This window comes from Misgurnus anguillicaudatus, chromosome 24 (assembly GCF_027580225.2).
Source record: "Misgurnus anguillicaudatus chromosome 24, ASM2758022v2, whole genome shotgun sequence".
Lineage (NCBI taxonomy): Eukaryota > Metazoa > Chordata > Actinopteri > Cypriniformes > Cobitidae > Misgurnus > Misgurnus anguillicaudatus.
In genome coordinates, this window is record NC_073360.2 from 35666560 (window position 1) to 35694406 (window position 27847).

General features: G+C 38.4%; 1 long non-coding RNA gene across 1 annotated transcript; it reads right to left on the bottom strand.

The window, feature by feature from the left end:
• Positions 1–22060: 22060 nt before the first annotated feature.
• On the bottom strand, positions 22061–27532 carry LOC141361676 (uncharacterized). The gene is made up of 4 exons (XR_012367860.1): positions 27424–27532; positions 27204–27278; positions 26259–26581; positions 22061–22749 (listed from the first exon to the last, which is right to left on the bottom strand). It is a non-coding gene; the product is annotated as an uncharacterized lncRNA (long non-coding RNA).
• Positions 27533–27847: the final 315 nt, after the last annotated feature.

Consider the following 27847-nt stretch of genomic DNA (forward strand, 5'->3'; position numbering starts at 1 on the left):
GCAGACACGGCAGAAAAGGATTCAGAGCTGTCCATATAGTAAAGAGCTCCAAATAATTTATGTGTGATAAACGGAGATCGCTCAGCCACAGCCAGTTCACCGTTCTGCCCTCCTGGGTTGCACCCCACCCCATTAGGGACGCATCTGTCGTCACAACTTTTCGGAGCATAACTGTCACCAAGAGTGTCCCCTGTGCGTAAAAGTCTGCTTTCCTCCACCAGCGTAGAGCTGCCGAACAGGTGCGTGTTACTGTGACACCGTGACAGAGATCGCGTAATAGGCTGAAATGTAGTGACAAAAACCATTTCATGAATGGTCTCATTCTCAGGAGACCCAGGGGCAAAACCTGAATAGCTGAGGCCATAAGACCCTGTAATCTGAGGCATGAACAATACTGCACTCTCTCCCCCTCTCTGAACTGTGACACATAATTCATTAAAGAGTAACTAAACCCTAAACCAACTTTTTTAGTGAATGATCTGTAAAAATGATGCTTTATTAGTGCTGTTCATTGATTTTAGTGATTTTTTCGACATTTGGATATAAAGTGTTTCAATACTGCAATATATGGTGTAAAAACGTCTGAGTGCTGCCCTCTTCAGGTTGAACGGTGGCTACTGCAGTTGAATTTTCCTATTGGATGTTGGGTCCAAAAAATGACTCGTGACGTAAGCAGGTTCAAGCTCACCACGCCCTTGTTACGATCTCACCATACACTTGGTACAAGCTTAGTTCGTCTCCTCTATCTCCGTTGGGATCTTCCCACTTTTCTTGCATTTTTCAAATATTGCCAGTGGGTGGAGTCAGGCTCTGACCAGGGGTTTAGTTACGCTTTAAAGCGTGGACGCGCTCCTGAGAAAGATGCGCTCGCATGGAGACCGAGTTCAGTTCCAACCCCAGAAAAATCACACTCTGACTGGGTGTGAAATTGCTATTGTTCACATTCACTCTGAAACCCAGGGAACCCACAGCACTTTCTCTTTTGACTCGGCTATGATGAGCCAATCATCTATGTATGTCAAAATCCGTAGACCTGACATTCTTAGAGGGGCAAGAGCCGCCTCCGTGCACAGATAGAACGTCCGAGAGCTGAGAGAGAGACCCAAAGGAAGAACTGTGAATTCGTAACATATGTTCTGATATGCAAAACGCAAAAACTTCCTGTGAGGCGGATAAATGCTTATGTGGAAAAAAACATCCTTCAAATCGAGTGAGGTGAACCAGTCGTCTGTTTTATGGCTCGGGCCAGAGAATCGTGGGTTAACATTCTGAAATTGTATTTCCTTAAATGTTTGTTCAACACTCGGAGGTCTAAGATAGGGCGGAGAGAGCAGTCCTTCTTTGGAACCAGGAAATAATGAGAATAAAACCCCTGATTTATCAGATCGGGGGGCATCACCTGAATCGCTCCCTTTATTAGGAGAGAGGAGATTTCCTCTGTCAGAATGTGACGGAATTCTCCACTGTTTTCTGACAAACTGTAGTCTGTAGCCCTGCGTGATTGTTCTCATGATCCAATCGGGCGCTGCTACCGTCCGCCAGGCTGGCTCGTGACTCGCGAGAGTCTCCGCCAGTGCCGGGGACGCGCAGCTCAACTCGTGGTTAACTCATTTGTGATGCAATGGTGCCAGCTAGTGGACAAACAAGGGGTGACATGCGTGGGTTCAGAGAGAGATTTTCTCTCTGTAGAGAGATGTCCTCTCTCTGAAATGAATTCATTTTATTCATTTGTTTTATTGTGTTTTTGGTATTTTTTGTGTGTTTTGTGTTGGGAAACACTTTATTTGTTGGGTGAGGGGAACAATGTTTGTGCTCATTGTACATTTCCTCACAACTGACCCCCTGAACGTGGGGGGAGAACACACGTCCACCGAACACACGGGCTGGGCAGCCTTTTGAGGGGGGTGGTCGACCCCATTGTGAGAAACCTCTGTCTCTTGGACGGGAGCTCTGGGGTTAAAAGAGAGTCCGATGGGCTTGTGGCCCGTGAACAAGGAGGGGGGGTTAGGGGGGTTTCCCTTCCACAGCAGGAAGCGGTTTTCCCCAGGATTTAGCAGGCGGTGGGTTCCCTTGCCGTGGAGGGGATTTGTTGCTGGGTCTGTCCTTTCTGTGATGCGGGTCCGACCTGTGGCAGGGGGGTGAAGGTAACAAACAGGGGGCACCTGACATGTGTTTGCCTTCCTGGGAAGGCAGAGCTTGAAAGCTTCATCATCACACCATTGCTGCATCAAAGCCACGGCGGGGCCGAAAAGAGCCTGGCCAGGCTCAACCAGCGCACCAGCGATCCGCCTCTTCTCACTGTGGGAAGGCCAGACAGGTTGAGCCAAAGCGCACGCTCCCCTGCCACAGAAAGCGCCATAGAACGGCCGCATGCCTGGACGGCCTATTGAGCGTTATGGAGAACAAGGTCGTTAATTGTGAGGATCTCCTTCCACAAGGTCGGTGAGGGAGACCCCTTGTCCAACTGGGCCCCCAAGTCGTCCAGATTCTCCGCCTGGTAGGCGGAAAGGAGCGCGGAAACATTGAGGGCCCTTACCGGCAGGGCTGAGGACTTATAAGAGGCAGAAAAACTGTCCATTTTATTCTGTAAGACCGGCTTCGGGGGAGCGATCATCCCACCCTGGACAGGGTTTAGGTGTCTGGCGATCGATGGCTCGACCGCGGGCAGGTCGCCCAGGCTGAGGGCCGCCATATACTTAACCTCAAGGCCTGCAAGACCGTGTTTCAGCGGATCGTTCCAGTAGTGCCTCATGTGTTTAGCGCACGCAGGAAGAACAGGAAAGAGTTGTTTCCTTGGGCCAGGAGGGGGTCCCAGCACTTTCCCATCATAAATGTCCCTCTCTTGGTCATTGGCGCTCTGTGGAGCCGGCCACTCGATTTTGAGCTGCGTGGCCGCGCGGTCACACACCTCGAGGAGAATGGACTGGGGTAAAGCCGTAATGGGGTTAGCCTGGGAAGCACACGAGGGCGGGATGGCTTCCTCGTCCTCTGAGGTCCCAAGAAGGTCCGCGTCACAGGAACCGCCCGGTTTGCCTGCTAACGCAGCAATTTCCCAGAAGACGTCCTCTTCTGGGAATGCTGGATTGGGCATGTGGGCCTAGCTGAGGGAGGACGCGCCTTTGGATGTTTCCGGTTGTGCGTCCGCTCCACCAAGCCCCTCATCCGAATCAGAAAGGCCATCGTCGCCGCACTGGGTTGCAGCAACTTTAAGACGACGCCGAAGCAGCTTTTCCGGCAGTGAAAGGCAATGGCTGCAATTCTCTGGGTTTTGCAGAGCTTCCTCTGCATGCTTGAGGCCCAAGCAAACCACACAGAACTCGTGAGAATCTTTTGCGGCGTTTAAAGCTCCACAATCGGCCGGGCAGGCCCGTGATGAAGACTTCCCGGGAGTAGTGGCAGCTTTCGAAAGCGACATTCCAGCAAAAAATACTGAGAAATCCGTGGCGGGCAGCCGTGGATATAATAGAAAAGGAAGCACGAGTGTGGGCGGCTCGATGATGCTAAAAAAAACAGACACAGTTAACCTGGCTGGGTTAACAACTGACACGTCAGACGGAGGCTGATCTGGCGATAATTCCTCACTGTCTAGCCAGACTTGGTGCAATTGGATGCTTCCGTAGAGGTCAGGTACGGATGCGGTCAGGTACGGATGCCCTTCCCATAGGTGGATCTCGAACACGAGATGATGAAAGAGAACATAACGTATACACCTGTAATATTTAAATCCGTCTCTTTTGTCCACTTTTGACCACTTCTGTCCTGATTACTTTGAGGGGCAATTTATGAAATAAGATCGCGCAACTTTGACACGCTAGCAAAATGAAACTATGCAGAAATCAGCCGCTTTAGTTTTATCAATGAAAGGCTAAAAATAGCGCCAGAAGTCAGAAAAGATGTAAAACATTGTGTTCAGTACCTCAGATTAGTAAATGGGCTGAGGGAATGCGGTCTCCTGTGGCTGTTCGAACACATTCAACCCATAGACTGCAGTTCTATCTATTGTTTTATTTCCACTGTCATGGTACCATGAAATAAAAAAAATTTCCACACACCAAACTTATACGACGCTGGCGCATCCTCCAACTCCGGGCAGACTTCCTTTTCTCTGCCACTTGCCATTTCTACACATAACATAACCTGCAGCACTTATCCAAACCAGTCACCTCCTCTTTCGCGCGAAAGGGAAACACGCTACCTGAGGGATACATTGCGGATGCCATGAACCGTTGAAACGTGCGATGCACACGCGCTCCGAACCGAGACAAGCAAACTGAACGGTTCAGATTTTTTTCATGAACCGTGCCACCCCTAGTTGTACCTGTAAATGAAGAGTTTGGTTCCAAAACGCAATAAATCCATTTTGACAAATTTTGGTAAAAACGTGTTTTCTATACCAAGAAAGTGACAAGATGAAAACAACTATTTTCTGTTACAAACTTTCACACAGCATCTTTAGGTTATAAAAACATAAAAAATCTAATCCAAAAGTTGATTTTCAAAGATTTATTATAAAAACGGATTATTTTTTCCACAAAATGCAATAAATCCATGACAAGTTTTTATTCAAAATGCTATAAATCTATTGAATCAATAGCCTATATAAATGTGCATTCATCTTTGCCATGTTATATTCATTTAGTTGACTAGTTGTACACACTAATTAAAAATATAAACATTAATGTCATTAATCAAAACACTTAAGAACCCTGTCATTGCGGTTACTTGACGTCTTCGCTTAACGTCTTTCACAGCGATCAGCTGTAAAATGTTTTTGGTCATGCTCGATTTTCGTTGACTTTGAGTAAAATTATGGAAAGGTTTTCATAAGATCCTCTGGGGTCAATGTGTTAGCATGAGGAGCTTGATGCTGTCTGGAGAACAAGCACCCGTCTCCCGAGTGCCTTTCAGGGAAATTATTAGATGTTGATGGCTTACGTTTCTTTCCCATCACAGAAAACCATCACAGGTTTATCAATGCAATTAAAGTATTATTTTGTTTTGTTTGTTGATCACAAAGTACAAAGTAGATGAGGAAAACTAGGACTCCATGTACTCAGCGCGCCGCCATGTTTGTTTACATTGCGTGAATGGTGCGCTGTGGGATTTATTGCGTTCTGTAAAAAAGGGGGAGTGGCGTTTATCGCATTTTGGGGAAAAAATGGAGAAAAGATGACAGAATAACACGGCGGATATTGGATTTTGTGTAAAATTAAGAATTTACTTTTAACTACTGACCTGATATAATGCTGATTTTGGCAGTAACTCATTTTTTTCAAAAATGGCGTTTATTGCGTTTTGGAACCAAACTCTTCAAATACAAAATCTCAAATTTAAGAAATGCATAATGTTTTCTTCTTTAGTGGATAGCTGACATTTTTGGATTTCTTACTTAATGTGTAAAATACAGATTGAGTCAACTGATTTGTTTCTTCAATTCATGAATTTAAAGTAATTAATTTATTAGACACAGATTCTATTGATGTCAGACAGTTTCTACACTGTGTTTGTGTTCTGACTATCATGAAAGTGTTGTTGTGTCCTGTGTGTTACATCACTGTGTGCTGGATGAAGATACTACATTAAAAACACATGAACATACAGACAAACTCTCTACAGGACAAACAATCACCAAACCCAGAAATCAATATCATACTCTTAAAACTCACCTCAGTTGTGAGATGTAGGGCAGACACTGGAGAAATTCCCTCACTTCACTCTCATCTTCTGTGCAGTCTATTAGCTTTACTGGTTTCTTCTCTGTTTGGAGTTTCAGCACTTCTAGGAGGATGGAGGTCTTTCTCTCTGAGAGGTTTATGGTCCAGACTGCAGGAGATGACTGATAAATTGACTGTAATGCTGGTAGGACACTCCTGCCTGTTTGACTCTCATAGTCCTTTAGATGCGAGTACAGATCCAGCAGAATATCACATCGACTGATCTGATCATCATCATCATAATCATCATAATGTTCTACATCATAAGGAAAAGTTGTGTAGTTGCACACAGATGTTAATAGTTCAGTGTATTTTTCTTCTGTATTTGTGTCAAACTCTGATGCTGCAGTGAACAGATTCATCAGAAACTGAACAGCAGATTCTCTCTTCTCATAGAAAACCTCAGTAAATCTCAGAGAAACACAGAATGATCACTTTAATGTTTAGTGCAGATTAAAACAAGCCTTTACAGTGACTCACAATTTAAATCAATTAAAGCCAAATGAAAAGGGCTTAGATAACTGAAGAGACATCGGAAAAAGTCTCATATCAAATTAAATAATTTATTCAATAACAGTTTGTTTCAGTTTTAGTGGCTGGTTGTCGTGTGTTGTAAATACAAAATCTCAAATTTAAGAAATACATCATGTTTTCTTCTTTAGTGGATAGCTGACATTTTTGAATTTCCTTCTAAATGTGTAAAATATAAATTGAGTCAATTGACTGGTTCCTTCATGAATTTAGAGTAATTAATTAATTTGACACAGATTCAGTTGATGTCAGACAGTTTCTACATTGTGTTTGTGTTCTGACTATCATGAAAGTGTTGTTGTGTCCTGTGTGTTATATCACTGTGTGCTGGATGAAATCACTACATTAAAAATACATAAACACACAGACAAACTCTCTACAGAACAAACAATCACCAAACACAGAAATCAATATTATACTCTTAAAACTCTCTCACCTCAGTTGTGAGATGTATGGCAGACACTGTATGAATCCTCTCACTTCACTCTCATCATCTGTCCAGTCTATCAGCTCTACTGGTTTCTTCTCTGTTTGGAGTTTCAGCACTTCTAGGAGGATGGAGGTCTTTCTCTCTGAGAGGTTTATGGTCCAGACTGCAGGAGATGACTGATAAATTGACTGTAATGCTGGTAGGACACTGCTGCCTGTTTGACTCTCATAGTCCTTCACATGTGAGAACAGATCCAGTAGAAAATTACACTGAACAGGTGTTAACCCATAACAATTTCTCTCATCACATGGGAAAGTTGTGTAGCTGCACACAGATGTTAATAGTTCAGTGTATTTTTCTTCTGTATTTGTGTCAAACTCTGATGCTGCAGTGAACAGATTCATCAGAAACTGAACAGATTCTCTCTTTTCATAGAAATCTTTAGTAAATCTGCAGAGAAACACAGAATGATCACTTTAATGTTTAGTGGAGATTAAAACAAGACTTTACAGTGACTCATAATTTAAATCAATTAAATCCAAATGAAAAGGGCTTGGATAACTGATGAGACATCAGAAAAAGTCTCATATCAAATTAAATGATTTATTCAATAACAGCTTGTTTCAGTATTAGTGGCTGGTTGTTGTGTGTTGTAAATACAAAATCTCAAATTTAAGAAATACATCATGTTTTCTTCTTTAGTGGATAGCTGACGTTTTTGGATTTCCTACTAAATGTGTAAAATACAGTTTGAGTCAATTGACTGGTTCCTTCATGAATTTAAATTAATTAATTTATTTGTCACAGATTTAGTTGATGTCAGACAGTTTCTGTGTTTCATGAAAGTGTTGTTGTGTCCTGTGTGTTATATCACTGTGTGCTGGATGAAGCCGCTATATTAGAAACTCATGAATATTATTGTTTATAGATGTCAAATATAAATTGACCTTTTTCTCTTTTATTAAAACCTGTCACCGCAAACATCACGCAGGCTTGTACTGCTTGCAAACATACACACGTGACGCGAGTGATGGTTGATTAAAATTGCTGTTTTCTGAGGGTATCTGCGTGCGTGGAATCTCTGCTTTTCATCCAGACCTTGACGCTTTGTGTGTTCGACTGGTGCGGAGCTGACTGATCGGCGTATGACATCAGAGTCACGCGAGAGCAAAGGTAAAGGCGGACCCTTTTGTAACATTTCGACTTGCTCTCGCGGTACTCTGATGTCCTCGCTGCCGAACTTCCTGCGCAGCGCCACATAAAGTGAAATGCTCTTTGACTCTTTGCAGCAAAGTACCAGCACCATGAGAAGTGGTGGCACATAAGACAGTGAAGGTACGCTAAAATATAAAAGTGTCAGTACTGCGAGCACTGGTTTAGCTACTTACATCGTGCGTTGCTCTTTCACCATCGCGCAGCCGCGCACTCGCTCTCTGTAGTTTGTAGCTGGCGCTTCGGCATTTGTAGACAATAACTCCACCTTCTTTGATTTGATTCGCCTTCGCATCATTTTGACTTTGACGAGCGCTTTATGCTGTTGGAGGCACGCCAGATAGAGATAGGCGTTTTACAGTATTTACAGTTAGGTATTTTTATAAAATTATTTAATGTCTTTTATTAAACTCAATGGGAATCTAAATGGTGGGCACGAGCCTGCGTGAGAAAATGAATGTGTGGCGTGAGAGCGTGAGAATGGGGTCAATTGCGTGAGTCTCACGGCGAATGCGTGAGAGTTGGCAGCTATGTGAACACACAGACAAAGTCTCTTCAGGACAAATAATCACCAAACACAGAAATCAATATGTAAGGAATATTGACGACGGGTCATTGAATTATAAGAAAATAATGCACACCCAAGGTTCGCGTCGTGCCGTTACACCGGGGGTGTGCATTATTTTCAAGTAATTCAAAGGACTGGAGTCAATTATTCCTTTTATACTACGGTCAGAGCCCATTGAAACTGAGGGGGCAGGTGCCCCCTCGGATTTTTGAGCCAAATGGATTTTGCAAGCAACCTCAAAAATAAAAAAGCGTCCATTAATCTTTGAATCTGTTTAAAATGTTGCTGCTGGCTGCATTTGGCTATCTTAGGAATTAAAACGTGTAAGACACGCTCACAACATTTCCAAATCCCCAGTACGGTAATGTGTAGTTAACCTCCTCTGTGTAGAAATTGTATGGTTTAAAATGTGACCGTCTCGACCTTATATTAGTAGCAGGGGCGGCAGTTGCCATACCCTAGCATTCAGACAAAACACCAGAAATCAACAGGCTATAATGATGCTCATTAAAGATAATTTAAAATATTTTCAGTAGAACATATCTAAACATTGGTACATCACTAATAAGGATCATTTACACGTGTGTTCGACCAGGCCCGTCGCGAAAGGCAAGCAAACCAAGCAATTGCTTGGAGCCTCGATCTGGCCTGGGGCCCCAAGACAACGACTGGTTGAGAATAAATGCAATGACAAACTGTGCCCCTTTGATAGTCATTGTAGTAAAGTGCAATGACACTGTTATTATCGTAATCCCCCTCAAGGGGGCCCCTCTCAGTACTAGTCGCTGACAGCAGGCAGCCAGCCAACCACGTGATCTCTGCTGCCGGCAAAATACAAAACCTGAACCTGAACCATGAAGCGGATTTATGCTTCTGGAAGTCAGAAAAGAAAGAAGAGAAATGAAGAGGAGGATAAGAAAAAACAAGATAGTGGTAAGTAATAATTTACATTGGATGAAATAGCTCTACTTGTGCAAATGATGTAATTTTGCAGCAGGTAGGCAGTAGCAAAAATCTGTTTATGTTAGCTATACCTGCCTGACGGCAAATGCTGCTTGTACGAACAGTTACTTTTTTTCTCGAACAAACGGAATATGGTTACATACTGTAATATGTTTTTTAACGAGATAAGGAAGACGCTGTTTAATTCCATGACGTTGCTGTAGCTTTGTAATAGGTTTTAATGAAAGTGCAAATGAAACGAACTATTCCACACTGTGATAATCTATTTAACAAAATTATGTATTTACCAAATGGGGTTAGGAAAACGACAGGATAAATTCTGTGCATCAAACAATAGCTTGGGAAGTTTTTAAGCATTGGTAGTTGTGAAAGCAGCCGCATCCCTTATAAATATCAAAATACGGAAATGCTATTGCTAACATATCTTTTCGATAACACTTTATAATAACCATCATTAATAGATGGTAAATTGTTAGTTACTTAATCTTTAGTTATTGTCATTTAACTGTTAGCAAACTGATAGTTTTACTTAATAAATACTTTGTAAACCATCTATACGTTATTTATCAGAAAGAGGCAGAGGAACATTATTTTTTCATAGCTTATCTTAATGTGCTAGTGTCAGGATATACAGGAGTGACAGTTTATGTAAATATGACATAAGTTACCAATGGATTTTGAACAGTTACTTTATTCTGTGTAGCAATGTTTACACTGTTACAAGTACAGTATCAGGACAACCCACATGTTTCACTGGTACTGTTTATTAACTATTTAACAAAGTATTATAGTCATTTGTTTCAACTTTGTCTATGTTTATAGACAGTTTACAAACCAACTGAGTTAGTAACACTTAACAAAGTGTTAGAAATATTTGGTCCGTCTATCTTTGTAATGTTTATAGATGTTTTAACCCTTTATAGGGCACTCATTGAAATCTTTGGAAATTCTAATTTTTAACCTCAGAAAGCTAATGTAGGATGTTACAGGACATTCTTTAAAAAAAATTTAACAATATTTTTCACCTTTGGCTGAGAGAAAACTACATTACTCTATTACTTCAAATGAAGGCAGGGGGAGGGCACTTTGAATATGTGCGGAAGTGACTAAATATGGTCACTTGCCCCATAAAGGGTTAAAAATGGTTACTTAAAGATTTACAAGCATTTTTAATCATTACCCGATACCTAATATATTATATGATATGTGTGTTACACTAAATGACAATTAAAGATTAATTAACTATCAATTTACCATCTTTATATGATTGTTATTATAAAGTGTTACCATCTTTTCTTTCTCCCTCAAGGTGCTTTGCTTAAATTTCTCAGCACGCAGGCTCTTCCTAAGGATACATCCACTGATGAAGGTAGAGTGAATTTCTCTCACTGAGCTGAGCTGTTTATAGTGACCTCTTTCAATATGCTAACAGTGAAATGGTGAAATCTACTTAAAGGAATAGTCTACTCATCTTCAATATTAAAATATGTTACCACCCTAACCAAGAACCGTTGAATCATCCCTCCATCATCTGTGTGCGCGCACGCAAGCGCCGGAGCGCGCTGCGACGCTACGATAGCATTTAGCTTAGCCCCATTCATTCAATGGTACCATTTAGAGATAAAGTTAGAAGTGACCAAACACATCAACGTTTTTCCTATTTAAGACGAGTAGTTATACGAGCAAGTTTGGTGGTACAAAATAAAACATAGCGGTTTTCTAAGCGGATTTAAAAGAGTAACTATATTTTATGGCGTAATAGCACTTTTGGGAGTACTTCGACTCGGCGCAGTAACACCCTCCCTCTCCCATTATGAGAGTGAGAAGGGGAGTGGACTTTTCAGGTGAGTCCAAGTACTCCCAAAATATAGTTACTCTTTTAAATCCGCTTAGAAAAGTGCTACGTTTTATTTTGTACCACCAAACTTGCTCGTATAACTACTCGTCTTAAATAGGAAAAACGTTGATGTGTTTGGTCACTTCTAACTTTATCTCTAAATGGTACCATTGAATGAATGGGGCTAAGCTAAATGCTATCGTAGCGTCGCAGCGCGCTCCAGCGCTTACATGCACACACACAGATGACAGAGGGATGATTCAACAGTTCTTAGTTAAGGTAATAACATATTTTAATATTGAAAATGAGTAGACTATTCCTTTAACAGGTAATTTCAGATTTTTTTTTTTCAATTATTTTCCCAGCTACACCATCAACGTCATCCTCTACATCAACAGATGCATCACTTCTCAGTGCTGATGTTTCCACTATAGCACAAGGTACCACAAGCTCTATAATTATAGCTGATATCATGCACAGCCCAGAGTTTAAACTGATAAGTGTGTGCTGTCATATTGTTAGAAAAAAAACAGTGCAAATCACTATTGTATTCCCACCAAACTATGTAAATAAACATTAAACTGTAAACCTTAAACTGTATGGCTATGCTGTGGTTCCTGTAGGCTTTGCGTGCGTGTGGGGGGGGCATCCATGTCCATTTTGCTTGGGGCCCCCAAATTCCTTCAAACTGCCCTGTGTTCGACTTCATGCTATAACACTGGAACCGACAAGCGGATGACATCAACGTGCCGCGAAAGCGGTTTGAAATCAAACTCTTCCGATGATTCCTCGACTCACCCTCGCAGTACTTTGACGTCATCAGCCTGTCGTTCTTGCACCGCAGCTTGAAGTCGAACACAATCTATAGTGGGTTTCGCGCTGCAGGAGGTCTCATGATGACCGCTACTTTTATAATCTTTATTTTCGCAAGTAAAATCCTTTTTTTGTTTTAACATTTAAACAAACTCATGGTTCCCCCCCACACTCGTGCTTTGCATTTTGCATATTCCAGAAGTAATATGATGAATATGTCCACTTGTGGAATAAAAACTGCACGACGACAAAAGGTAAGACTTGTTTTTGCATTTAGCTCTGTTATACTAAGTTTTATTTAGTGTTTTAGTTGGATATGTGTGCTCTATCACATCATTTAAAAGTCTTTATTGTGTGTTAAGTGGTTTTGGTGGTTGTCGTGACAAGATTTGTGAAGGGATGTCATAGTATGTTTTGTTTTGATATTATCTTGTTTTAGTTTATGTGTTGCTGGAGTTGTACTTAGTTAAGAATTATTTGAAAAGCATTTTAAATAACCATGATTTCTATTGTTCTATTGTTGTTGTTTTTCATTTGCATTGCTTCCGTATTGTTGTCAGTAAGTGTACATCCGTGCAATCGTAGTATGATTTTGTACAGGTTGGTGGAGTATGTACACATATGTGGTTATAGATTCGTTATATGAGAATGGCCTTCTTCTTGTACGAAGAATTTTTGCGAGTTGTTGTGCAAAATGCATTAATGACAGAATTAAACAAGTCATTAAACAAAACGTAAATAGAACACATGCCGTTATTCAGACGTAAATATGATGCCAATATGTTATTAATCCGATCGAATAGTATTTGATATGAAAGTTAGTCAACACTTTTATTTTGGAGGTTTTTGCACTATGGCAGGGGCGTTTATAATGTTAGAAATGTAAGTGCCATGGAAAAGACTGAAAGCTCTATTATATAATTCGTTTGATGTATGTGTATGCACAAATTTTTTGTGAGCTTTGCACACTGTGCCCCCTTAAAAAAAATGGTGCATGACGCCCCTGACCACGGTTACCACAAACATTGCTCTGGTGCCTATTTTTAAGACATTTGACAAGTTAAGTGTGCGGTTATCAGAAATTAATGCATACCCACGGAAAATTTCTCTGCCAATCAGAATACAGCATTCAACAGACCCGTGGTATAATTTACTCTTAAAACTCACCTCAGTTGTGAGATGTATGGCAGACACCGGATGAATCCTCTCACTTCACTCTCATCATTTGGCCAGCCTCTTAGCTCTACTGGTTTCTTCTCTGTTTGGAGTTTCAGCACTTCTAGGAGGATGGAGGTCTTTCTCTCTGAGAGGTTTATGGTCCAGACTGCAGGAGATGACTGATAAATTGACTGTAATGCTGGTAGGAGACTCCTGCCTGTTTGACTCTCATAGTCCTTCACATGTGAGCACAGATCCAGCAGAAAATCACATTGTTCAATCTGATCCTCAAAATCATCACAATATTCATCAAAAGGAAAAGTTGTGTAGTTGCACACAGATGTTAATAGTTCAGTGTATTTTTCTTCTGTATTTGTGTCAAACTCTGATGCTGCAGTGAACAGATTCACCAGAAACTGAACAACAGATTCTCTCTTTCTATAAAAAACCTCAGTAAATCTCAGAGAAACACAGAATTATCACTTTAATGTTTAGTGCAGATTAAAACAAGACTTTGTAGGTGACTCATAATTTAAATAAATTAAATCCAAATGAAAAGGGCTTGTATTATGGGAAGTCAATTCTGCCATATTCATAAATAAATAAATACATAAATAAATATACAAGGAAATGTAAAAAAAACAAAAATACAGAAATAAATAAAGAAATATATATACAAGGAAATGTAAAAAACAAAAATAAATGAGTATTTATACCTGTATTTCTTTATTTATGTATAATTGTATTTTTTCACACTATTATTTATTTATTTATTCATTCATTTATACATTTATTTATTTCCACATTTATTTATTTATACATTTATTTATTTATTCATTTCTTCATCTGTATGCTAATGAGGGGGGCGTGTTTTACCTCAGACTTAGCAATCGATCTCCGAGTGCCAGTGCTGAAGCTTTGAGGCCACAGCGACACCTGGTGGTGTGACCAAGCGAATGAAGTTGCACAGGGAGTGAATGACTTGGAGATGGGCAATATCCAAAACATTATTTCAAGTTTAAATCATTTTGTGTCACCATAACTGTGTATATATAGGGTCACTATACATAGCATACATACTGTACTCAGGACATGGCTGTAAATCGCCATCCGGTCGTGATTTCTAAAATGTCTTGGCAAACATCAATATCAAAATGCACGTTATCAACAGATCTGATGACAGACCCTTCACTGTAAAAAATAAATTGTTGGCTCAATGAATTATTTTTTAGTAACTAGTTCCACAGAAATTTTACGTTCACTCAATTTCTGTCTCCAAAGTGTTTCCTGGATTGATGTTTTTTAGTTGGCCCAAATTTGACTCAAATATAAAAAAGTATGTTGGCTCAATTAGCTTTATAGTTCATTCAACTAAAATGTTTTAATCAGTTGAATCTTTAAAAACTTACAGCAAAGACTCTGTCAATTAAAATTTAAGTATTCACTCAATGTTTTATGTGTTACTTCAATTAATATTTATTATTTGGGATTTTTTTAATAACATTTTTAAATTATTTATCAAATAATTTATGCTGGTGTTGTAAACAAAATAATTAACTTCAGTCACATAAAAACAAAAGCTTTTTATTCACTTATCATACAGACTGAACATACAGAATTAAGTCTTTAAATAGAGGGCATAAAACAGTCCAAAAAGCCTCCAAAGTCAGTCAGAACATCTCCAGGGCCATTTAGGAGACTTTCCTCAGCCAGTCCAAGCGGAGACTGTCTCGCTATGTATCCCTCTGAGGAATATAAACACACAAACATACATAAATACATGTTTAATATAATAAAGCTTGACGGTGAAAGACTTTATTCCCTAAATAACGTTAATGTTAGGCCAAATTTCCCTCAGACATCACACATAATTAAACACTATTGGGCGGTTTTCTCGGACAGGACTTATCACTGACTAAAATACTGACATCTCTTAACATATGAGTGCTATTGTTTTGTCTCAAAATGCACGCCAGTATTGTATTTTATAAGGTTTGTTTGTAAAAATGTCCCAATTATAATAAGGTGACCAGATTTTTAAAATGAAAACCGGGGACATTTCCTAGTTAAATGGTCAAAATATAATTAAAATCTCATTTGTTGTTATCTATGAATTACAAAATGGGGACAAATTGTTTTTTGAAAGTTTTCTTCTTTTTATTGTTGTGGGTTCACTGCAAAAATGCCTTACTTCTTACTTTATAGTATTTTTGTCGTATTTTCAGCTCAAATATCTAAAAAATCTTAAATGAAGATGCATTTTCTTGATAAGCAAAATCCCCTATGAAAAATCTAGCTTTAAGAAAAAAAAATTAAGTGAATTTGTGCTTAAAACATGCAAACAAATAATTTCTTGAATTAAGTTGTGGCAGATTTTTTTAAGCACAAATTTGATATTTTGGTCTAAAAATTAGACTTATATTCTTAGGTCATTTTGCCCATCAAGAAAATGCATCTCGACTTAAGATTTTATTTATATTTGTACTGAAAACAAGATAAAAATACTAATAAGAAAGTAATTTTTGCAGTGTTTCTAATTGAATAATTTCTGTATCCTAAAAATCTATTTTCCCCGTTTTTTACAAGAGACATACCCCATCATCAAAAATGACTTTTAAGGTACTACTTCAGCTGATTTCATTACATTGTAAACGTGAAGAACAGAAGGAATAATGCAAAATGTAAACATATTTAGCCTACACAAAACAAATGCTCCGTAACATACTGTGATCAGTTCACTTCAATGGTTTATTATTTTAATTTAACATGAGTAGTTAGTACCTTAAGCCCCCATAATTTAACTGTTTTCATATCTTATGATAACTTGATTGATGATAATGATGCTTTCTCATATGTCTCGTAGTAAATTCTTTATCGCAAAATCAGTGACGTGCGCAACTACAGTAATAAGTAGCTCGCGGGCGCGTCCCCCTCTACTGGTGAAAATAATCATTACATGATTGCTCCGGTCTGATACTACATGTTGATCGGGTTTTTCAGTGTATTTGCTGGTTGTTTTGGACGTGCTGTAAAACGGGGACATTTCCGGGGACAGCTTCAGTCGGGGACAGAACACCAAAAAACGGGACTGTCCCCGGAAAACGGGGACGTCTGGTCACCTTAAATTATAATAAAGACCGAGTTCTAAACTCCGGTAAACCAACCCTATATCCAGGCTTTTTATCTTAACTAAAATAGCTCCACTTTACTTCGGTCACATAACATAACACACTTCTAATATATCTTTACAAAAATATAATTACAAAAACGTCGAGTATTTGCGTCTTTGCCAATTAATATATTCTAAAATTAACATTTAATTAAAAACACTTACCTGACGTGAACTTGAGGAAACCGCTGACTTGTGTGTCCTTCCTTGTGTGAAACAGTAAGTGATTCCAGCTGTTGCGTGCGGATTGATCTCAGATGAAATGACCTGTGATCCAGATCCTTCCGAGTTAAAACATTTTAAATTCAAAATACACAGACGCACGCCCATACATACATACATACATACATACATACATACATGCACACGCGCGAGGACGCGCGCGCGCACACACGCACGCACACGGGTACACACACGGGTATATTTAGAAGTTTTAAGATTGTTATGATATTGGGACTATTTCTCCACTCGCACCTTCAGCTCTGAAGTTCAAATTCTCAGGCAGTACGCAGTCCGATTATAACGAATGTGAAAGATATGAAATATCATTCAACAGCGATATCATTTAAGTGCAATCCTAAAATATGATTTAAAACATACCGGTAAACCTTTTATTATTAAGTATAAGAAATTAAAATGAATTAAATCGCATGTTTAAACGCCACAGAGATATCAGAGCCAGCAGTCGATTTCTGATGGGCTTGCCGAGGCGAGGCTGCGCTGGGCGGGGTGTGAGCGCTTAAGTGTCTGTGATTTTCTGGAGCTCTTCTGGAGCTCATCTCCGTCCGAAAGTGTCCGAGCACATTTTTAAATAGACGCTATCTATATTAACCGACCGCATATTTAAACTTAAAGCACATACATTCACGCCTGAACAACTCTTAAAATTACATTTTGTTACCAAATAACAGTAATATTATGAGCATTTTGTTGTCAGGAAACATAGCTGTCATAAGTCCACATATTGACCAGATTTGTCTTAATTAGTTCAGTCAACATAGCCATTCTGAATGTTGACTGGATTTGAAAATAACCATTCACTTAATGTTTTAAACACAGATTTATCTAGACTTAAAATAATATGTCTACTCAACTAAGCCCAAACAAGAAAATTGGTTTAACTTATATATTTTTGCCTTTCCAACATTTCATTAATTGGATTTTTTACAGTGTTGGAAGTGGACACTTTAATATGGAAGCGCGTGAAATTATGCACTATTAAAGGCGGAGTCCATGATGTTTGAAAGCCAATAGGTGTGTTCGAGATCATCCGGCGCTGCGCAGACCGATCGGCGAGGTTTGCCGCTTGCAGTCGAGGGAGGAACTGAAGACGGAGCCGTCAAGCCGGACACCTGCTGCTTGCCGTAGTGACGTGTGCGCCGTGTTTCCTTGTTTATAATCGCAAATGAAGTGAATAAGATGCTGAATTTGATAAAAACAAACCTTTTAATAAAAAATTGAAACCAGAAACATTTTATATCGAATATTTTAATTGCTGCTTAAACTGTATACCCGAAAATAACGGGAAACAAGCCTATATTATTAAAATACCAATAAAGTTTGTTATTTTCATTTTTATTTTATTACACGACACAATATAACATATTTTAGGGTATTAAAGTGTTTTTTCCTGTTTTAAAACATGAATTTATAATGTTTATTAGTGAAACTAAAGGTTGGATTAAACTTGAAACGCACGCGATCGTTGTCATCAATGAGGCGACCAATCAAGTTAAGCTGTTACGTCATCACAACTCCGGGCAGCCGCTCTGGAGAAGCTGCACCGGCTGAGCCAGCCGGCTACTCTCGAAACGCTCTCGCGGTACTTAAAAACCATATGACACAGTCACGTGCCTGCAGCGCCAGCTGAAGTCGGACAAAAGTACTAACCAAAATGCACTGCTTCAAGGCAGCCGCCGATCGGTCTGCGCAGCGCCGCATGAAGTCGAACACACCTATTGTTGATATTTGAAATCACCTAAACAAACACGCCCCTACCCCAATAGAATCTGGACCTTCTGTTGATAGACCCGCCCCACACATACGCAACCAGGTGTTGTGTCGAACTCAGTTCCCCCTATGTTTCCCTTTAGTGTAGTGCTTTTATAGCGTTTTCATCACGTTACATTTAGAAATATTAAAGATTTGAATTGGTTATACTAAAAATGCATAATATCATGTATTTTATAATACAATTTATTAAATATATCATACATTTGACAGTTTTCTATTAGGGTATTTCTTTTAAAATATAGCCTGTCTTTTTCTTTTTTTTCCTTTACTGGTTGTTTTAAAAATGTAATGTTTGCATACATAATTAAATAAATATTATACATATAATGTGATTCATACTGTAAAATAATTGACTTACCATTAAGAACAATACAGATACATTACAGAAATGCACACATATACGTCTCAGTAGCCATTAAAACTTTAAATATATAAATAATAAAACCTATAACGTGATAAAAACGCCATAAAAACACTACACTGAAGGTAAAAATAGGGGGAACATAGGGGGAACAGACTTCGACACAACACCGGCATTTGATTTGATTTGATTGGCTATAAGTGTGTTTTGGTAGTCGGCCCGTCTCCTTTTCCAACGCGTTTTTCAAACATCGTGGACTCCGCCTTTAATCACACTTAATGTAAATGCCCTGGATGGGGGCTTATCAGAGTTTGAGGCTCGCCCACCAGCAGCCCAGAATGTGGAGGGAAACCAGCGCAGGCAAGAATATTGATCAATGCCTCGTTTGAAATGCGGTAGCAAAACACTTTACATTGGCGTGTGCTAATTTTGCAATGCACAACGTGTGACAACTTGATTGCCTAATGCGCCTCTTAATCACAAGTCATCAAGTGAAATCAGCTGTTCGGGATTAAATCTAACAAAGGGTGATCGTGCAAACACAGCGAGAAGCGCGTCTAACGCCATGCAGCTGATCCAAATCATGGCGAGGTGACGCGTGATTGAGCTGCTTAGAAAAGCAGACGATAGACTGAAAATGAAGTAATGATTATAAAATCCCAGGGTACTGTTGCTGCGCAGAAGCATCATGTCCTTTCAAGTTCACTGATTTTTTTAAATGAAACGTCCAAAAGACAACGTTGACAGCAACGGAAATAAACCTTTCTATTGCGGTTATATTTCTCCATATAGATTTTTAAACGTTATATGCATCACCATATATAGCTTATGTCAAGACATAGCCCACAGAAAGCTGTCTAATGCATAGCCAATTTTTACAATGCTAATTCATAGGAAATTGCCCTTCAGCCCTGCTGAAAAAAACAATAAAACCATTAGGCAAGGCAAGGCAAGGCAAGTTTATTTGTATAGCACATTTCAAACACAGAGGTCATTCAAAGTGCTTTACATAGAAATAAGAAAACAATATATAAAAGAGAAAAAAAGAAAATGTAAAAATAATAGATCCACAATAAAATCACAATAAAAACAAGGATACATGAGAATTTAGAATAACAATTAAAGAAAATTAATGTGATTTTAATTAAAAACAGTTTAAAATGTTAAAAAGAATAAAACAGGAGTAAAAGTGGTTAAGTTAAGTTAAAAGTGCAGTCAGTGTGAAGCAGCACAGTGCTCATTCAGTAAATGCAAAGTTAAACAGATGTGTTTTTAATCTAGATTTAAAAGTGTTTACTGTTGAAGCACATCTGATCTCTTCTGGAAGCTGATTCCAGCTACAGGTGGCATAATAACTAAATGCTGATGCACCTTGTTTAGAGTAAACCCTTGATATTTCTAACTGACCGGATCCTAATGATCTGAGTAATCTGTTAGGTTTATATTCAGTTAGCATATCTGTCATGTATTTGGGTCCTAAGCCATGAAGTGATTTATAAACGAGTAACAGTACTTTAAAGTCTATTCTAAATGTAACAGGTAGCCAGTGTAAGGACATGAGGACTGGAGTAATGTGCTCAGATTTTTTGGTTCTGGTCAGAATTCTGGCAGCAGCGTTCTGTATGAGCTGCAGCTGTCTAATGGTCTTTTTGGGGATCCCAGTAAGAAGTCCATTACAGTAATCCACCCTGCTGGTGATGAAAGCATGAACAAGTTTCTCTAAGTCCTGTCTTGAGACAAAACATCTAATTCTGGCAATATTTCTGAGATGGTAGTAAGCTGATTTGCTTATCGCTTTCACGTGACTACTGAAATTAAGGTCAGACTCTAAAATTACACCAAGATTTCTGACTTTATTTTGTGCCTTTAGACCCCTAGAGTCAAGGTATGTGTTAACCTTGAGGGTTTCATCTTTATTTCCAAATACAATGACTTCAGTTTTGTCTTTGTTTAACTGGAGAAAGTTTTGACGCATCCAACAGTTAATTTCATCAATGCATTTACATAGAGAGTCAATGGGGCTGTAGTCATTGGGTGACAGGGCTAAGTATATCTGGGTGTCATCTGCATAGCTGTGGTAAGCAATTTGGTTCTTTTTCATTATTTGACCAAGTGGGAGCATATACAAATTAAACAGAAGCGGTGCAAGAATTGAACCCTGTGGGACTCCACATGTCATGGATGTCCACTCAGATTTATGGTTACCTATGTTCACATAGTAACCTCTTCCTTGTAGGTATGATTTAAACCATTTGAGGACCATCCCAGAGAGCCCTACCCAGTTTTCCAGTCTATGTAAGAGTATGGTGTGATCTACTGTGTCAAAGGCAGCACTAAGATCTAGTAGCACCAGCACTGATATTTTACCTGAATCAGAGTTTAAGCGAATATCATTTATTATCTTTATGAGCACTGTCTCTGTGCTGTGATGCTGACGAAAACCAGATTGAAAATTGTCCAGAAGGCCATTTAAGTTTAAGAATTTGTTCAGCTGATTAAAAACAACCTTTTCAATGATCTTGCCTATAAACTGAAGATTTGAGATTGGTCCGTAGTTGCTAAGTATGGTTTTGTCTAGGTTACTCTTTTTTAGGAGAGGCTTAACAACTGCTGTTTTTAATGACTCTGGAAAAGTGCCTGTGATCAGAGAGGTATTTACTATTTTTAAGAGGTCAGTTTCGAAGCAGTTAAGTATCTTTTTGAGAAAAGATGTGGGGAGCGTGTCAAGGCTGCTAGTTGATGCTTTAAGATGTTGTACTGTTTCTTCCAAGGTTTTTATATAAATTATGTCAAATTCTGAGAGAATGACTAATTTCTGAGGTTGTTGCAATGATATCTGACTGACCACAGTACAATATGAGGCCGTATTGATCGACATTCTGATATTACTGATCTTCTCAGAGAAAAAGGTTGCAAACTCATTGCATTTGTTGTCAGAGAGCATTTCACTAGGAAATTGATTTGCTAATGGTTTCCATTAAAATTCCTACCATTAGCTTTTACCATCAAAACCATTACAAAATTCCTTTTTGTAGTGTGTTTTGGGCCATATTCCATTAGGATTTAATGGCCCCACCAATAGAACCCAACACATACCAGTACAGACAAACAGAGACCCATATAGAGACCTTAATAGTTTCCAATACAACCAATAAAATTTCCATTAAAACCAATAAAATTTCTATGATGGTGTCTGTTGCTTTTTTTTAGCAGGGAGTGCAATTATAGCATATAAAAACATGAGATTAATGCTTTAATTATATATCATTTAAAAAAATAGAAATGATGGAATCAATGAAATTATGTTTAATATCAAACTAAAACAGCCACAAGGTGGCGGTAAGTCGCTGTCTCAACGAGTAAGTTTGATCAATTCAGCCGATTAATTTGAATTCTGATTCATTCAATAACACAACGTGTTGCTTGGAGGCTGCATTGGCGTTTGTGTGATACAGAACAACCATTTTTCTAATTCTTTGATTCCCAGTCAGCATTTCAACGTTGAATTACCTTTTGGTTTTGCAAAAATCAACGTTGATTTCAAAACATTGTTTCAACATCACACTTTCAACATAGGTGAATTAAGGTTGATATCACAACGCAATTTCAACCTTCTATTTCCTTGTTGTTTTTAACACACAAAATAGATTTTTACTTTACACTGCAATACTCGCTAAACGATTTACTGTAAACATGTCATATTTTTAGTGCAATTATCATATGAATGCAACTTGCTGCGCATAACTTACAAACGCATACACATAACTCAAACTGTTAGGTTTCCAGTTAATAGTGCAGAAGTGGAATATTCCAAATATAGAATAAAATAATAAAATATAAAAACAAAATCATGTTTAAAAGTCATTTTATTCATCTAAATCTGCAAATATGAATTTTGTTGTTGGTTTAGTTGACAGTCTTCTTATGGCCACCACCATCCATCCATTCTGACTCTTTTACTTAAAATATGATGACAGCATCTAAAGAGGGAAAAAAACAAGTTATTTCATTTTCAAAAAATGCTGCATTTTAGCCCATGTACAAAAATGTTTTGTTATTGCACATCAGGGCAAGATGCGTGTTCTTTAATGGTCTGACTTAAAACATTGCATAGCCATCTGATGAAGGAAGAAAGCTGTTGTGTTTACAAAGATGAAAATTAGGTTCATTCATGATCATCTACAGGCCAGCAGCCATATCACTCTCTAGCCAAAGACAGCTTGCCCACTGAAGCTAAGCAGGGTTGAGCCTGGTCAGTACTTGGATGGGAGACCACCCGGGAAATCCAGGTTGCTGCTGGTAGAGGTGTTAGTGAGACCAGCAGGGGGTGCTCACCCTGTGGTCTGTGTGGGTCCCGGTTATTTTCGTAAACGAAAACTGAAACTAAGACTAAAACTATCAGCTAAAAAACATTTTCGTTAACTAAAATAAAATTAAAAATTCATAATAAATGAAAAACTAAAACTAAACTAAACGAGCAACAGTTATTGTAAAACTAACTGAAATAAAATAATAATTATCAAAAATAAGTATTCGTTTTCGTTATTAATAAGCTCTCATCCCGTGGCGGAAAATCTGAACAGGCTTTATAATAGACCCCTTAATCGCCTACGTCACTGTGACGTCACCGCTCTAGCTGGAGGCAAAACATGAGAAATCATAGCAGGCGCACTAAAAGTTCGAGGTTTTGACTTTAAAATGTCGTCTTCTTGTGTTTTTGGCTGCCAAAATATAAGTAACAGCACTTTTGGTTCAAAACTAAAGTTTTACCGGATCCCGGCAGACATTCCTTCACAGAAATAAAGAAGACAATTGTGGTTGAATGGACGGAGACGATCGCAAATAATGCTCGTGTTTGCAGTGCACACTTCATTTCAGGTAAAATAATCTATGCATATGTATTGGTGTGTTGGTCTTATCTAGTACAAATTAGAAAGTTTCTGTTTTATAGGTGATGATAAGTCAACCGTCAGTGCACTAGCTAGCTTAAATGTTAAACAAACATAGGCTACAGCGATAGATGTGTGTGCCATCCTTTGAATGATCTGAAAATAATCCCCATTGCTAATCATGTTTAGCCCAGCGATGGGTTTCATTAGACAATAAGCCTTGACAAAATTCCCCAAACCAGCCGAAAATACTTCATATGTAGGAAATATCCAAAACCTGGTTAAAATGTTTCCAATGAGAACAAGATACAAGAACTAGCTGTTACAGAGTTAATTTACAAAAAAAGCTGTCACGCAGAGTCAGTAACTTTACATATTCGGACAGTTCCGAACCTTCTTCTGCATCTATGTTTAATAAATCCCTCCTAAAACGTCCTAGCTTACGCTTGTCAGCATTGCGTCCGCGGCTCTTTTTGCCTCCAACTAATTAGAGTTGTGACGTTCGCGAACGAACCGATTCTTTTGAACGGCTCACAAACATGAACGATGGGAGCCGAGTCGCGGCTGGAGGGGAGCCGTTCTTTCTGTCGTTCTTTTTTCCTATGCGTGTTTCACACAGATGGCACACAAATTAGCTCATCCGTGAGACAGAACAGTTATAGGGGGAGGGGCGCACCCAGGGCAGGGGTTGTTCATTTAAGACTTGAAGGGGCTGATGTCCTATTTGCAAAGTTTACATTAGTAAGTAATAGTAGTAATATTGGACTGTATGTAGACATTTCCATTTTATTTATTCCAATTGTGGAAGTGTTTGTAGTAAAAGCTATTTTGCACAGAAATTCATTGCAGCCGGCTTTGTTTTTGTTTTTTTTGTGAGTAGGTATTGTATGAATAACATAAGTCAACGTAGCTTTACACATACACACACTTTGTACTAAAGGTAAATCCAAAATAGTGATGTCACTGTCTAATGTTGTGCAACCCTATGGAATATAGTCTACACATGACAAACGAGGTAATGATCAATATTTCAGAATAATTCAACTCAGATATTGGTGTGTGATATCTGAGTTTTAATGATTTGACTACAATCAACCTCATCATTCCTCCCAGTGATTATTTACAGTTCTACAGGACAAACTGAGATGCCCCAAGCTGGCTTCTTAAAACTGACTAAATATTTAAAAAGAGCCGTTCCTTTCTTTGAAAGGAACGGATCGCCAAGATCCGGATCCCCTAAAAGAGCCATAAATCCCATCACTAGAACTAATCCTCGCCCACCCGGAGACGTTGCAATGTTTACAAACTTTTAAGGAGTCTTTACTTGTAGATGGTGCTTTATGCATGTGAGGTTAGCTTAGGCTGAAAGCAACCTCAGTTAACTAATAAATATGTCAGACAGTCTAGCTACTGTTAGCTGCTAAACTATAATTACTAAAACTATAACTGAAACTAAATAAAATAAAAACTAAATAGAAATGTGTTTGCAAAATAAAAACTAAACTAAAACTAACAAAACCATTCATGAAACTAACTAAAACTAAACTTAAATTTAAAGCAAAATTGAAAACGATACTAAAATAAAAACTAATTTAAAAAAGCAAAACTATAATAACCTTAGTATAGTGATGGGGACACTATACTGTCAAAAAGCACCGTCTTTTTGGATGAGACGTTAAACCGAGGTCCTGACTCTTTGTGGTCGTTAAAAATCCCAGGATGTTATTCGAAAAGAGTAGGGGTGTGCCCCGGCATCCTGGCCAAACTTGCCCATTGGCCTACTAATCATCCCCCATAGATACTAATCATTGGCTATATCACTCTGTCTCCTCTCCACTAATAAGCTGGTGTGTGGTGGGCATTCTGGCACAATATGGCTGCCGTCGCATCATCCAGGTGGATGCTGCACATTGGTGGTGGTTGAGGAGATTCCCCCATTCATATGTAAAGCACTTTGAGTACTGAGAAAAGCGCTATATAAATGTAACTAATTATTATTATTAATTACAGTGCATTCAGAAATTATTACATTTTGCAAATGTATGAAAAAAGAAAACTGAAATATCATATTTACATTATACATATTCAGACCCTTTGCAACAACATCTGCAATTTAGCTCAGTTGCCTCAAATTTTTCTTGATGGTTGCTGAGATGTTTCTACACCTTAAAGGGTCCTGATGAACACAAAGGTTTTTTGAGGAATGTCTGTAACCAAACTGACCAGAAGCACCATTGACTTACATAGTAGGATAAAAGAAAACTATGGAAGTGATTGGTGCTTCTGATCGATTTGGTTACAAAGGAATCCAATACTGAATGCTTAAGTTATATCGACTTTATATATTTTCAACACCCCCAAATGAGATGCTTAACAAAACACAAAACATTGACTGGTTGCTTTATGTGTAGATCAAACAGCCTCTGGTGCAGTCCCTTACCAATGAAAGCTAAGATGGACTTCAGAACCTCTGGACTGTCTGTGTAAGACTTTAAACTTGCCCAAACCACCAAGGTATCTTGTTAGCAGACATCCCGCCCTGATCAAAAACTTGATTAGGATATGTTCTAATCCTATTTTTAATATTTTTACAAACTTACCACGGGTGATCTGGCAAAGCCTTATGAAACAGCATCTTCCCAAATCTCCTCTTCAGGCTCATCTTAGCGACCATTGCATTTGATTAAGTTCATTAAAAGAAAAAAATAGTTCATTAGTACAGAAACATAAATGTAATGTTTTGGTTAGAAATACAAAAAACTGTGGCCCAAGTACAACTTTTAAAGAAATTAAGAATGTTTACATTTTTTGTCATAACACTACTCATTATCTTTTAAGGAGGAATGATTTGGGCAACTGGAAAGACACAAGACTTCACCTCTGTGTATTTTATCACATGTCTTCAAATTGCATGTTGATCTGCCTACAATTTAAAACACATAATAAAATTAAAAACAAGTCATAGCCCCTTTAAAAAAGAAAACATAAATTGTGAAATACAAAACACTGCATCTTAATTATCAGGATTAGTAGAATTTGATATGATTATAAAACAAATATTAAATGCATTGTAAGGTTTTGGGGAGGCGCTTCACAAAAAGACATGGTAAATTATTGATTTTTATTACAACATGGTAGCTTGGTGGTACATTACAAGGGTGGGTGGTAGCTCATGGACATCATTTTTTTTTAAATTATGATTAAAGCCATAATACATAAAGATAGGAAAAAATAAATGCTGTTATGTACACCACCACAAAGACCCATTTTTTTTCTGTCATTATGAAGCCTCTTTAAAACTTGCATCAACATCCACTCTGAACTTTAAATTAACTTTTGTCTCTGTCTACTGAAAACAAAGGGTTTGAAATATGTAGGCCTACATACTGTAGAAGGAATAGTGGCATACAAAAGAAATGAATTGCTGTGCTGAAAAGTAACCATTGTATCCTAAATTAGTTTCTTATATTTTCCTAATGACAATGATAAACCAGTCCTGAGAAACCAGTAGCAGGTGTTTTTATAAAGCCACTCTCACTTCTCACCTGTGAAGTTTCTTGTGTTTGTGTGTCATTCTGTTTCTGACCTGACAACCCTTGCTGTCTGTTTCTTGTTCAATCCTGACAATATATATATATAAAAAAGTAAAATTAGTGCAATATTGGAAGATAATTCTATAATGACCTTTATCAGAACATGAATGCATACACTTGCATACTACATTTAAGTAATTACTGTAAAATAGCAGGGTTAACACAACATTACCTGATCCAGATGTAGTGGCTGTTGATGCATGAAAATCTCAGCATTGACAAGATCACCATCACTTTTCTAATTTGAAGGTCTCTGATAACGAAGACATTACAAAAGAGTTTTAAAATATATTGAAAACAAGAGCACATTTATCTAGATAACAAATAATTTCGATTTCCATTAAAACGTGCTAATTATTCAACAAGAGAAGTGAGCAGAATTACACCATTACAGTTAATTTCAATTCGAATAGAAGAACATGCCAACTTACACGACTTGACATTTTCGTACAAAGGAGTTAAGTGTTTCATGCCGCTTTAAATCATGGATACAGCGCGAGGGACCGCAGGTGCGAGCATAAACGTAACATGTGATTGATTGATTGCCATGGAAACATGAAGGTCACGTCGACTATCTTGTCCCTTTTAATTTTAAA